This window comes from Macaca fascicularis, chromosome 1 (genome assembly GCF_037993035.2).
Source record: "Macaca fascicularis isolate 582-1 chromosome 1, T2T-MFA8v1.1".
Lineage (NCBI taxonomy): Eukaryota > Metazoa > Chordata > Mammalia > Primates > Cercopithecidae > Macaca > Macaca fascicularis.
In genome coordinates this window covers 86,513,218-86,526,388 of record NC_088375.1, presented here as the reverse complement: position 1 = coordinate 86,526,388, position 13,171 = coordinate 86,513,218, and the positions used below count along the sequence as shown (strand labels likewise).

The 13,171-nt window shown below is 56.0% G+C and overlaps 4 pseudogenes; all 4 read right to left on the bottom strand.

The window, feature by feature from the left end:
- Positions 1 to 747: 747 nt before the first annotated feature.
- On the bottom strand, positions 748 to 874 carry LOC123570595 (5S ribosomal RNA; annotated as a pseudogene).
- A 5,303-nt stretch (positions 875 to 6,177) lies between these two features.
- LOC123570681 (5S ribosomal RNA) lies at positions 6,178 to 6,296 on the bottom strand (annotated as a pseudogene).
- Positions 6,297 to 8,427: 2,131 nt separating this feature from the next.
- LOC123570605 (5S ribosomal RNA) lies at positions 8,428 to 8,546 on the bottom strand (annotated as a pseudogene).
- An 882-nt stretch (positions 8,547 to 9,428) lies between these two features.
- LOC123571067 (5S ribosomal RNA) lies at positions 9,429 to 9,547 on the bottom strand (annotated as a pseudogene).
- Positions 9,548 to 13,171: the final 3,624 nt, after the last annotated feature.

Below are 13,171 nucleotides of genomic sequence, written 5' to 3'. Positions count from 1 at the left end.
AGCCAGAGACCTAAGGGTTGGTCAATGGCGAACAGGCGGCCCATGGCACTTGGCATTTTTCTCACAATGCCAACACCTGGGCCTGCGCCTTTGGGGTCCGGCCCCCTGCCCTCCCAGGCTGGAGCCAGGTTCCTGGCGGGAGGGCGGCTAGACAGAAGTGGTGGAATGCTGCTGCCTGGGGGTGCTTTGTTGGCACACCCCTAGAAGGAGGTCCCCGACTGCGGCAGGGGTGTAGAGGCACAATAAAGGGGGAGCAGAGTCAGGGGATGTTGGGATGCATGGCGATAGTAGGGGGAAGGGAGGGAGGGGGGAAGCCACAAAAGCCTACTGCTGGCCGGGTGCGGTGGACCACGCCTGTAATCCCAGCACTTTTGGGGACCGAGGCATGTGTATCACGAGGTCAGGAGATCCAGACAAGCCTGGCTTACACGGTGAAACCCCGTCTGTCGGGCAGGAGAATGGGGTGAACCCGGGATGCAGAGCTTGCAGTGAGCCGAGATAGCGCCACTGCCCTCCAGCCTGGGTGACAGAGCAAGAATCCGTCTGGAAAAAAAGACAGACAGACAGACAGACAGAAAGGAAAGAAGGAAGGAAGGAAGGAAGGAAGGAAGGAAGGAAGGAAGGAAGGAAGGAAGGAAGGAAGGAAGGAAGGAAGGAAGGAAGGAAGGAAGGAAGGAAGGAGACACTGAGAGAGAGAGAGAAGGGAAGAAAGAAAGGTAGAAAAAAAGGCAAGAAAGAAAGGAAAAAAGCCTACAACACCCGGTATACACAGGTGATCTCCCATCCAAGTACTAACCAGGCCCGACCCTGCTTATCTTCTTATCTTCCAAGATCAGATGAGATCAGAATCGTTCAGGATGGTATGGCAGTAGACGCCGGCAGAGGTGCCTGGCTGCCCTAAGAGCCAGCCCCAGCCGTGCCCACTGCCTTGCAGCCGGCAACACCAGCCCAGAGCCGCCAGGCTGGGATGGGGACACACGAGCTGCTCGCCCGTGGCCTTCCCCTGGCTCCTGAGCACCCGAGCTTCCACCAGGTCAGGCCCGCTTGAAACAGGAAGCGCTCCGAGGCGTCAGGGCCCAGGGCCCACGATCGTGGGACCACATCCAGTCCTCCCCACTGTTGCGGAGGTATTCTTTTGAATTTCTGGCCGCTCAGTAGCTCCTGGGTGGCCCCCTCTTACCCCATCCACCCAGTGCCGTCATGGCTGTCCAAGGGTGAACAGCCAGCCGAGCCACGCATGGCCTTTTTCTCACAATGTCCCCAACAAGGTCGCTTGTCCCGACCAAGACCTGGCAGTTGGGCAAGAGGGTGTGGTGGGTTGGAGGTTGGGGGATGGCCCTGCTTTGCCCCGGGCTGGCACTAGAGCCGGAAGCCTGATTCTGGCGAGAGGGGCTGAGGCACACACACAGACACACACACACACAGAGATACGCACACATGCACGCACACACAAACGGCTTGAAGAAGAGCAAGGAAGAGATGGATGGAGAGATTGAAACCGAGGGAGGGAGAGAGACAGCCTTTGAGAGAGACAGGGGAGGGGGAGAGGGAAAGAGACAGAGAGACAGAGAAAGAGAGAGACAGAGAGACAGAGGGAAGGTGACAGAAGTAGTGCGAGGTGCAGGGGCAAACCCAGAAGTGAGAGGGGGAGGGAGCTAGAGAGTGAGAGTGATAGAGCCTTGGAGAGGGAGCACCCTGCTCCGGTAGGTGGGGCGCTTTTGGGCAGGCCGCGATAGGGTGCAGGTGGCTTGGGCTGGGCCAGAACAGGGTGGTCAGGCTGTCCATGCAACAGGAGAGAGCTTTTGTCTTGGATTAATTGCTTGCTTTGGAGGTGGGAGTCGTGGGCTCCTTCCTTTGTTGGCACCTCCCTGTGCTCTTGGTGTGGTGCGGTGGGCCCCTTGATTTGTGGAGTGTGCCCTCCCGTTTGGCAGGAGCCATGGAACCGGGCGTGCCCACGGGACCTGAGGCCTGGGTCTCTGGTGTGTCCTCGGGACGGGAGTTTACACAGAGTTGGTGACAATGGGAAAACGGGTTCACAAGGACTGCTTTCCTGGTGGCTGGCAATGCAATGTCCTTCCCCGGATAAAGCAGCCCCTGCCTACTGGAGCGGAGGTGTTGGCTGGTGTATGTGGCACCCGCTGCCCCTGACCGCCCCTTCCCTCGGTTTGGAAGGTTCTGGTGGCACCTGATGGGTGGATTGAATCGCCTGGGCGTTCCGGTAATGGGAAGGCACCAGGAAAGGCAGGGAACCTGCGCCTGCACCTTTGGAGTCCAGCGCTCTGCCTTCCCGGGCTGAATCCAGGAGCCTGGCAGGGCGGCGGCGAGGTGGAAGCAGTGGGATGCCCGGTGGTGCTTTGGTGGCGGACTCCCAGGAGAATGTCCCTGGATGCAGCGCGGTTGTAGGTGGGCGTTAAAGCAGGAGCAGGGTCGCGGAGGTCGGGAAGCATGGTGACAGATGGGGGAAGGGAGGGGCAGGGGAAGCCACAAAAGCCTACAGCAGGCAGGGCACAGTGGATGAGGCCTGTAGTCCATCACTTTGTGTGGCCAAGGCGGATGGATCACGTAGTCAGGAGATCCAGACTAGCCTGTCTAACACGGTGAAACCCCATCTCTACTAAAACTATGAAACATGAGCCAGGCGTCGTGGCCTCGCCTGTACTCCCAGCTGCTCGGGAGGCTTAGGCAGGAGAACGGCATGAACCCCGGAAGAGGAGCTAGCAGTGAGCCGAGATCACGCCACTGTCCTCCAGCCTGGGTGACAGAGCAAGACTGCATTTGGAAGGAAAAGGAAAGGAAGGCAGGAAGGAAGGCAGGAAGGCAGGAAGGCAGGAAGGCAGGAAGGCAGGGAAGGAAGGAAGGAAGGAAGGAAGGAAGGAAGGAAGGAAGGAAGGAAGGAAGGAAGGAAGGGAGGAAGGAAGGGAGGAAGGAAGGAAGGAAGGAAGGAAGGAAGGAAGGAAGGAAGGAAGGAAGGAAGGAAGGAAGGATGGAAGGAAGGAAGGAAAAAGAAAGAAAGAAGAAAGAGAGAGAGAAAGAAAGAAGGAAAGATTAGAAAGTGAGAAATAAAGAAGGAAGAAAGAAAGAGAGAGAAAGAGGGAAAGATAATAAAGCGAGAAGGAAAGAAAGAAGAAAGAAAGATAGAGAGAAAGAAAAGAAGGAAAGCAAGAAGGAAGAAAGAAAGAAGAGAGAAAGAAAGAAAACAAACCAGAAAAACAAAAGAAGGAAATAATGAAAGAGAGAAAGAAAGAAGGAAAGACAGAAAGAAGGAAAGAAAGAGAGAAAGAAATAAAAGATAGAAAGAAAGGAGAGAAAGAAAGAGAGAGAAAGAATGAAAGAAAATAAAGAAGGAAAGAGAGAAAGAAAAGAAAAAAGAAGATAAAGAGAGAGGGTGAGAAAGAAAGAAAGATAGAAAGAAGAAAGGAAGAAAGAAAGAGGGAAAGAAAGAAAAAGAGAGAGAGAGAAAGAAAAGAAAGAAGTAAAGAAAGAAATAAGAAAGAAAGAAAGAGAGAGAGAGAGAGAGAAAGAAAGAAAGAAAGAAAGAAAGAAAGAAAGAAAGAAAGAAAGAAAGAAAGAAAGAAAGAAAGAAAGAAAGAAAGAAAGAGAAAGAAAGAAAGAGAAAGAGAGAGAAGAGATCGGGGGCATTCTGGGTGGTATGGCAGGAGACACAGGCAGAGGAGCCTGGATGCCTCAAGAGCCCAGTCCAGCCGTGCTCGCAGGCCTCCAGCTGGTTCCGCCGGCCCGGGGCCTCCGGGCTCATATCGGGACCCCTGAGCCCTTCGCTCTCGGCCTTCCTCCGGGTCCCGATCTCCCGAGCTTCCACCACGTTGGGCCCACTCGGAACAGGGAGTGCTCTGTGGTGTCAGGGCCCAGGGATCACAATCCTGGGACCCCGTCCTGTCCTCCACCCTGTCATGGAGGTATTCTTTTGGATCCCTGGCCACTCAGGAGCTCCTGTGAGTCCCCCTCTTGCCCCACCCAACCAGAGCCGTCAGAGCTGGCCAAGGGCCAACAGCCAGCCCAGCTGCGCGTTGTCTTTTTATCACAACGCCCCCACCACAGTCGCTTGTCCTGACGAAGGCCCGGCCGGTGGGCAAGAGGGAGTGAGAGGTTGGAGATGGGGGATGGCCCTGCTTTGCCCCAGGCCGACACTTGAGCTGGCAGCCTGATAACCGGCCAGTGGGGCTGAGAGAAACCCAGACACACCCCACCACTACCAGGAGCAAATCCACTGCCCCACACAGAGACACACCTGGGCGATCGCATGCGGGAACCCACACACGCACATGCACACACACACAGACACACACACCCACACAGATGCACGCACACACAACCAGCTTGAAGGAGAGCAAGGAAGAGAAGGATGGAGAGATTGAAACTGACGGAGGGAGAGAGACAACCATCGAGAGAGACAGGGGATGGGGAGAGGGAAAGAGACAGACAGAGAGGCAAAGAGAGAGAGAGGGACAGAGACAGACAGAAACAGAGGTAATGCATCAGAAGTAGCGCGAGATGCAGGGGCAAACCAGGAAAACAGAGGGGGAGGGAGCTAGAGAGGGAGAGCAATAGAGTCTTGGAGAGATACCACCCTGAACCGGTAGGCAGGGCCCTTTTGAGCAGTCCTGGATAGGGTGGAGGGGCTTGGGTTCGGCCATAATAGGGTGGCCAGGCCGTCCATGCGAGAGGAGTAACGTGGAGTGCTGAGACAGGTTTTGTCTTGGATTAATTGCTTGCTTTGGAGGTGGGTTTCCTACACTCGTTCCTTTGTTGTCATCTCCCTGTACTCTTGGTGCAGGGCAGTGGACCCCTGGATTTACAGAGGGTGCTGGTCCATTTGGCGGGAGCCATGGCACCCGGCATGCCCACAGGGGCGGAGGCCTGGGTCTCTGGCATGTCCTTGGGACTGGAGTTTACAAGAAGTTGGTGGCAATGGGAATCCAGGTGCACAGGGACTGTTTTCCTGGTGGCTGGCGAAGCAATGTCCTTCCCCCAGATAAAGCAGCCCCTGTGCTCTGGAGCAGAGTTCCTGGCTGGCGTGTGTGGCACTCACTGCCCCTGCCTGCCCCTTCCCCCGGTTTGGAAGGTTGCAGTGGCGCCTGATGAGTGGATTGGATCGCATGGGTGTTCCGGGAGCAGGAAGGAACCAAGAACAGCAGGGAACCCACATCTGGGCCTTTGGGGTCTGGCCACCTGCCCTCCTGGGCTGGAGCCCTTCTCCTGGCTGGGCGACGGCAAGGCAGAAGCAGTGGGATGCTTCTGCCTGGTGGAGCTTTGGTGGCGGAACCCCAGAAGGAGGTTCCCGGCCCTGAAGGCATTGTAGGCAGGCGATAAACGGGGAGCAGAGTCAGGGGAGGTTGGGAAGCATGGTGACAGTAGGGGGAAGGGAGGGAGGGGGAAAGCCACAAAAGCCTACAGCAGGGCCGGGCGTGCTGGGTCTCGCCTGTAATCCCATCAATTTAGGAGCCCGAGGTGTGTGGATCACGAGATCAGGAGATCCATACAAGCCTGGCTAACACAGTAAAATGCCGTCTCTACTAAAACTACAAAACATGAGCCAGGTGTGGTGGCAGGCGCCTGTAGTCCCAGCTGCTCGGGAGGCTGAGGCAGGAGAATAGCGTGAACCTGGGAGGCGGAGCTTGCAGTGAGCCAAGATCCCGACACTGCCCTCCAGCCTGGGTGACAGAGTGAGACTCCGTCTGGAAGAGAAAGAAAGAGAGAGAGAGACAGAGAGAGAGAGAGAGAAGGAAAGAAAAGAAAGAAAAAGAAAGAAAGAAAGAAAGAAAGAAAGAAAGAAAGAAAGAAAGAAAGAAAGAAAGAAAGAAAGAGAGAGAGAGAGAGAGAGAGAGAGAGAGAGAGAGAGAAAGAAAGAAAGAAAGAAAGAAAGAAAGAAAGAGAAAGAGGAAGGAAGGAAGGAAGGAAGGAAGGAAGGAAGGAAGGAAGGAAGGAAGGAAGGAAGGAAGGAAGGAAGGAAGGGAGAGAAAGAAAGAGAGAGAGAGAAAGAAAGAAAGATGGAAAGAAAGAAGAAAGAGAGAGAGAAAGAAAGAAAAGAAAGAAAGAAGGAAAGAAAGAAGAAAGAGAGATTGAAAGGAAGAGAGAGAGAAAGAAAGAAAAGAGAGAAAGAAAGAAAGAAGAGAGAACGAGAAGTGAAGAAAGGAAGGTACAAAAGAAAGAAAGTAAAAAGGCCTAAAGTACCCGGTATTCCCAGACGGTCTCCCATCCAAGTACTAACCAGGCCCAACACTGCTTAGCTTCCGCGATCAGGCAAGATCGGGCGCGTTCAGGGTGGTATGGCCATAGACAGCAGCAGAGTCCCATGGCTGCCCCATGAGTGCCACCCAGCCATGCCTGCTGGCTTCCAACCGGCACCACCGGGTTCAGATCTGGACCCTGGAGCCGCTAGCCCGAGGCCTTTCCCTGGCTCCCAAGCTCCAGAGTTTCCACCACGTGGGGCCTGCATGGAACAGGGAGTGCTCCAAGGCATCAGGGCCCAGGGCCCACAATCATGACAGCCCATCCACCCTGTCTCAGAGGTATTCTTCTAGATCCATGGCCACTCGGGAGCTTCTGTGACGCCCCCTCTTGCCCCACCCACCCAGGGGTGTCAGGGCTGGTCAAGGGCAAACATGGCCTTTTTCTGAGAAGGCCCCTATCATGGACGCTTGTCCCAACCAAGGCCCAGCCTGTGGGCAAGAGGGCGTGGGGGTTTGGGGGATGGCTGATGGCCCTGGTTTGCCCCAGGCTGGCACTGGAGCTGGCAACCGGATCTCCGGAGAGAGGGGCTGAGAGAAACCCAGACACACCACACCACCATCAGGAGCAAATCCACAGGCCCACACACAGCCACATCCGGGTGGTCACATGTGGGAATGTACACACACGTGCATGCAGAGACACACACACACAGACATACACACATGCACGCACACACAAACAGCTTGAAGAAGAGCAAAGAAGAGATGTATGGAGAGATTGAAACCGAGGGAGGGAGAGAAACAGAGATCGAGAGAGACAGGGGAGTGGGACAGGGAAAGAGACAGAGAGGCAGAGAAAGAGAGAGGGACAGAGAAAGAGACAGAGACAGAGACACAGAGGGAAGGCGACAGAAGTATCGCAATGTGCAGGGGCACACCCAGAAGAGAGAGGGGGAAGAAGCTAGAGAGCAAGAGTGATAGAGCCTTTTAGAGGGAACAACCTGCTCTGTAGGCGGGGCCCTTTTGATCAGGCCGGGATAGGGTGGAGGGGGCTTGCACTGGGCCAGAATAGCTTGGCCAGGCCGTCCATTGGAGAGGAGCAATGGAGCGCTGAGACGGGTTTTGTCTTGGATTGATTGCTTGCTTTGGAGGTGGGTTTCATAGGCTCCTTCCTTTGTTGGCACCTCCCTGTGCTCTTGGTGCAGTGTGTGGGCCCCTTGATTTGCAGAGTGCACCCACGCATTTGGCGGGAGCCGTGACACCGGGAGTGCCCACGGTGCCTGAGGCCTGGGTCTCTGGCATGTCCTCGAGACTGGAGTTTACAAGTTGATGGCAATAGGGATCTGGGTGGACAGGGATGGTTTTCCTATTGGCTGGCAAAGCAATGTCTTCCCTCGGATAAAGTGGTCCCTGCATTGTGGAGCAGAGGTCTTGGCTGGCATGTGTGGCACCCACTGCCCCTGCCCGCCCCTTTCCCCACTTTGGAAGATTGCAGAGGCGCCGGATGAGTGGATTGAATTGCCTGGGCCTTCCGGGAGAAGGAAGGCACGGCGAATGGCATGGAACCTGCGACTGCGTCTTTGGGGTCCGGCCCCCTGCCCTCCTAGGCTGGAGAAGGGGCCCTGGTGGGCGATGGCGAGGTGGAAGCAGTGGGATGCTGCTGACCAGTGGTGTTTTGTGACGGACTGCCAGCAGGAGATCCCCAGCTGCAGCAGGGGTGTAGGTGGGCAATAAAGGGGGAGAAGTCAGGGGAAGTTTGGAAGCATGGTGACAGGAGGGGGAAGGGAGGGAGGGGTATGCCACAAAAGCCTACAGTAGGCCAGGTGTGGTGGATCAAGCCTGTAATGCCAGTACTTTGGGATGCCGAGGCGGGTGTATCACAACTTCAGGAGATCTATGCCAGCCTGGCTAATACGATGAAACTCGGTCTCTACTAAAACTGCAAAACATGAGCCGGGCGTGGTGATGGGCGCCTGTAGTCCCAGGTGCTCGAGAGGCTGAGGCAGGAGAATGGCGTGAACCTGGGAGGCGGAGCTTGCAGTGAGCCAAGATCGTGCCACTGCTCTCCAGCCTGGGTGACAGAGCTAGACTCCGTCTGGAAGAGAAAGAAAGAAAGAGAGAAAGAAGGAAGGAAGGAAGGAAGGAAGGAAGGAAGGAAGGAAGGAAGGAAGGAAGGAAGGAAGGAAGGAAGGAAGGAAGGAAGGAAGGAAGGAAGGACAGACAAGAAAGAAAGCAAAAAACTCTACAGCACCCGGTATTCCCAGGCGGTTTCCCATCCAAGTACTAACAAGGCCCGACCCTGCTTAGCTTCAGAGATCCGAGGAGATCGGGCGCATTCAGGGTGGTATGGCCACAGATGCCCACAGAGGCGCCTGGTTGCCCCAAGAGCCCTGCCCAACCATACCCACTGGCTTCCAACTGGCAACGCCAGCCCGGGACCACAGGGTTCAGATCGGGACCCCAGAGCCACTCGCCCGCAGCCTTCCCCCAGCTCCCAAGCTCCCGAGCTTTCACCACGTCAGTCCCGCTCGGAACAGGGAGTGCTCCGAGGTGTCAGAGCCCAGGGCCCAGGTTCCTAGGACCCCGACCGGTCCTCCGAGGTGTCGCGGAGGTATTCTTTTGGATCCCTGGCCACTCAGGAGCTCCTGAGAGGCCCCCTCTTGCCCCACCCACCCAGAGCCCTCAGGGCTGGCCAAGGGTGAACAGCCGGCCCAGTCGTGTGGTCTTTTACTCACAACACCCCCACCACGGTCGCTTGTCCCGACCAAGACCCGGAAGGTGGGCAAGAGGGCGTGGGGTGTTGGCGGTTGGGGGATGTCCCTGCTTTGACCCAGGTTGGCACTAGAGCCGGCAGCCTGATCCCCAGGAGAGGGGCTGAGAGATACCCAGTCACACCCCACCACCACCAGGAGCAAATCCACAGCTCCACACACAGACACACCCAGGCGCTAGCGTGCAGGATCCCACACACACGCGAGCACAGGCACATAGACACACACACACACGCACGCATACACACACAAATGGCTTGAAGAAGAGAAAGAAAGAAAGAAAGAAAGAAAGAAAGAAAGAAAGAAAGAAAGAAAGAAAGAAAGAAAGAAAGAAAGAAAGAAAGAAAAGAAAAGAAAGAAACAAGAAAGAAAGAAAGAAAGAAAGAAAGAAAGAAAGAAAGAAAGAAAGAAAGAAAGAAAGAAAGAGAAGGGAAGAAAGGAAAGTAGATAAGAGAGAAAGACAGCAAAAAGCCTACAGCACCCAGTATTCCCAGGCAGTCTCCCATCCAAGCACTAACCAGGCCCAACCGTGCTTAGCTTCTGAAATCAGACGAGATCTGGCGCGTTCAAGTTGGTATGACCGCAAACGACAGCAGAGGCACCAGACTGCCCCAAGAGCCCGGCCCAGCCATGCCCGCCAGCTTCCAGTCGATACTGCCAGCCCAGGGCCACTGGGCTCGAATCAGGAACCCCGAGCAGCTCGCCCAAGGCCTTCCCCTGGCTCCCAAGCTGCCGAGCTTCCACCACGTCGGGCCCCTTCAGAGCACGGAGTGCTCCAATGTGTCAGGTCCCAGTGCCCACGATCCTGGGACCCTGTCCGGTCCTCCGCCCTGTCTTAGAGGTATTCTTTTGGATCCCTGGCTGCTCAGGAGCTCCTGCGAGGCCCCCTCTTGCCCCACCCACCCAGAGTTGTCAGGGCTGGCCAAGGGCGAACAGCCGGCCCAGCCGCAAGTGGTCTTTTTCTCACAAAGCCCCCACCACGGTCGCTTGTCCCTACCAAGACCCAGCTGGTGGGCAAGAGAGCGTGGGGGGTGGGGCGTTGGGGGATGGCCCTGCTTTGCCCCGGGCTGGCACTAGAGCCGGCAGGCTGATCCCCAGCGACAGGGGATGAGAGAACCCCAGACACACCCCACCACACCCAGGAGCAAATCCACAGCCCCACACACAGACACACCCGGGTGCTCGCGGGCTGGAACTCACACATGGGCATGCACACACGCACAGACATACACACACACACACACACATGCATGCACACACAAAAGGCTTGAAGGAGAGCAAGGAAGAGATGGATGGAGAGATTGAAACTGAGGGAGGGAGAGAGACAGCAATTGAGGGACAGGGGAGGGGGAGAGGAAAAGAGACACACAGAGAGGCAGGGAAAGAGAGGGACAGAGAAAGAGACAGAGACAGACAGACAGAAGGAAGGCGACTGAAGTAGCGCAAGGTGTAGGGGCAAACCCAGAAGAGAGAAGGGGAGGGATCTAGGGAGTGAGATCAATAGAGCTGTGGAGAGGGAGCACCCTGCTCCGGTAGGCAGGGCCCCTTTGAGACGGCCGGGATAGGGTGGAGGGCGCTTGGGCTGGGGCAGAATAGGGTGGTCAGGCCTTCCATGCACGAGGAGCAACGGAGTGCTGAGATGGGTTTTGTCTTGGATTAATTGCTTGCTTTGGAGGTGGGTTTAGTAGGCTCCTTCCTTTGTTGGCACCTCCCTGTGCTCTTGGTGTGGTGCAGTGGGCCCCTTGATTTGCAGAGTGGCCCCGCTCATCTGGCAGGAGCCATGGAACCCGGCGTGCCCACGGGTCCTGAGGCCTGGGTCTCTGCCGTGTCCTCGGGGCTGGAGTTTACATGAAGTTGGTGGCAATTTGAATCCGGGTGTACAGGGACTGTTTTCCTGGTGGCTGGCGAAGTAACGTCCTTCCCCCGAATAAAGCGGCCCCTGCGTTCTGGAGCGGAGGTCTTGGCTGGCGTGTGTGGCACCCGCTGCCCCTACCTGAACCTTTCCCTGGTTTGGAAGGTTGCGGCAGCACCCAATGAGCGTCTTGAATCGCCTGGGTGTTCCGGGAGCGGGAAGGCACCACGTATGGCAGGGAACCCGCGCCTGCGCCTTTGGGGTCCAGCCCCATGCCCTCTCAGGCTGGAGCCAGGCCCCTGGCGGGGCGGAAGCGAGGCGGAAGCAGTAGGATGCTGCTTCCCAGTGGTGCTTTGGTGGTGGACCCCCAGGAGGAGGTCCCCGGTCGTGACGGGAGTGTAGGCGGGTGATAATTGGGGAGCAGAGTCAGGGGAGGTTGGGAAGTATGGCGACAGTAGGGGGAAGGGAGTGAGGGGGGAAGCCAAAATAGCCTACAGGAGGCTGTGACTGGTGGATCACGCCTGTAATCCCAGCACTTTGGGAGGCCGATGTGGGTGGAACATGAGGTCAGGAGATCCAGAAAAACCTGGCTAACAGGGTGAAACCCAGTCTCTGCAAAAACTACAAAACATGAGCCTGGCATGGTGGTGGGTGCCTGTAGTTCCAGCTGCTCTGCAGGCTGAGGCAGAAGAATGGTGTGAACCCAGGAGGCGGAGCTTGCAGTGATCCGAGATCGCGCCACTGCACTCCAGCCTGGGTGACAGAGCGAGACTCCATCTGGAAGAATAAAAGAGTAAGAAAGAAAGAAAGAGAGAGACAGAAAGAAAGAAAAGAAGAAAGAAAGAAAGAAAGAAAGAAAGAAAGAAAGAAAGAAAGAAAGAAAGAAAGAAAGAAAGAAAGAAAGAAAGAAAGGAAGGAAGGAAGGAAGGAAGGAAGGAAGGAAGGAAGGAAGGAAGGAGAGAGAAAGAAAGAAAAGAAGGAAAGTAAGAAAGAAAGAAAGAAGAGAGAGAGAGAAGGGAAGAAAGGAAGATAGAAAAAAAAAGAAAGAAAAGAAAGAAAGCAAAAAAACCTACGGCAGCCGGTATTCCCAGGCGGTGTCCCCTCCAAGTAATAACCAGACCGGACCCTGCTTAGCCTCTGAGAGCAGAGCTTGGGTGGTATGGCCGTAGACCCCAACAGAGGCCATTGGCTGCCCCAAGAGCCCGGCCCTGCCATGTCTGCAGGGTTCCAACCGGCACCGCCAGCCCGGGGACACCGGGTTTGGATTGGGACCCCCCAGCCGCTTGTACGTGGCCTTCCCCCAGCTCCCAAGCTGTCCAGCTTCCACTACGTCGGGCCCGCTCAGAACAGGGAGTGCTCTGAGGCATCAGGGCCCAGGGCCCATGATCCTGGGACCTTGTCCAGTCCTCCGCCCTGTCACGGAGGTATTCTTTTGGATCCCTGGCCACTCTGGAGCTCCTGTGAGGCCCTCTCTTGCCACACACACTCAGAGCCAACAGGGAAGGCCAAGGTCGAACAGCTGGCCCAGCCACGCATGGCCTTTTTCTCACAACGTCCCCATCATGGTCGTTTGTTCTGACTAAGAGCCGGCAGAGCGGCAAGAGGGCATGGGGCATTGGAGGTTGGGGGATGGCCCTGCTTTGTCCTGGGCTGACACTAGAGCTGGCAGCCTGATCCCCGGCGAGAAGGGCTGAGAGAAACCCAGACACACCCCACCACCACCTGGAGCAAATCCACAGCCCCACACACAGACACACCCGGGCTCTCACGTGCGGGAACTCACACACTTGCAAGCTCAGGCACACAGACACACACACAGACACACACACACATACACATGCACGCACACACAAACGACTTGAAGGAGAGCAAGGAAGAGATGGATGGAGAGATTGAAACTGATGGTGGGAGAGAGACATCCAAAGAGAGAGACAGGGGAAGGGGAGAGGGGAAGAGACAGACTGAGATTCAGAGAAAGAGAGAGGGACAGAGAAAGAGAGAGAGACAGAGAGATAGAGGGAAGGTGACAGAAATAGCAGGAGTTGCAGGGGAAACCCAGAAGATAGAGGGGGAGAGAGATAGACAGCCAGAGCAATAGAGACATGGAGAGGGAGCACCCTGCTCTAGTAGGCAGGGCCCTTTTGAGCAGGCCGGTATAGGGTGGAGGAGGCATGGACTGGATCAGAACAGGGTGACCAGGCCGTCCATGCAAGAGGAGCAATGGAGCTCTGAGACAGGTTTTGTCTTGGGTTAATTGCTTGTTTAGAGGTGGGTTTCGTAGTCTCCTTCCTTTGTTGGCACCTACCTGTGCTCCTGGTGGTGTGCGTTGGGCCCCTAGATTTGCAGAGTGCACCCGTCCA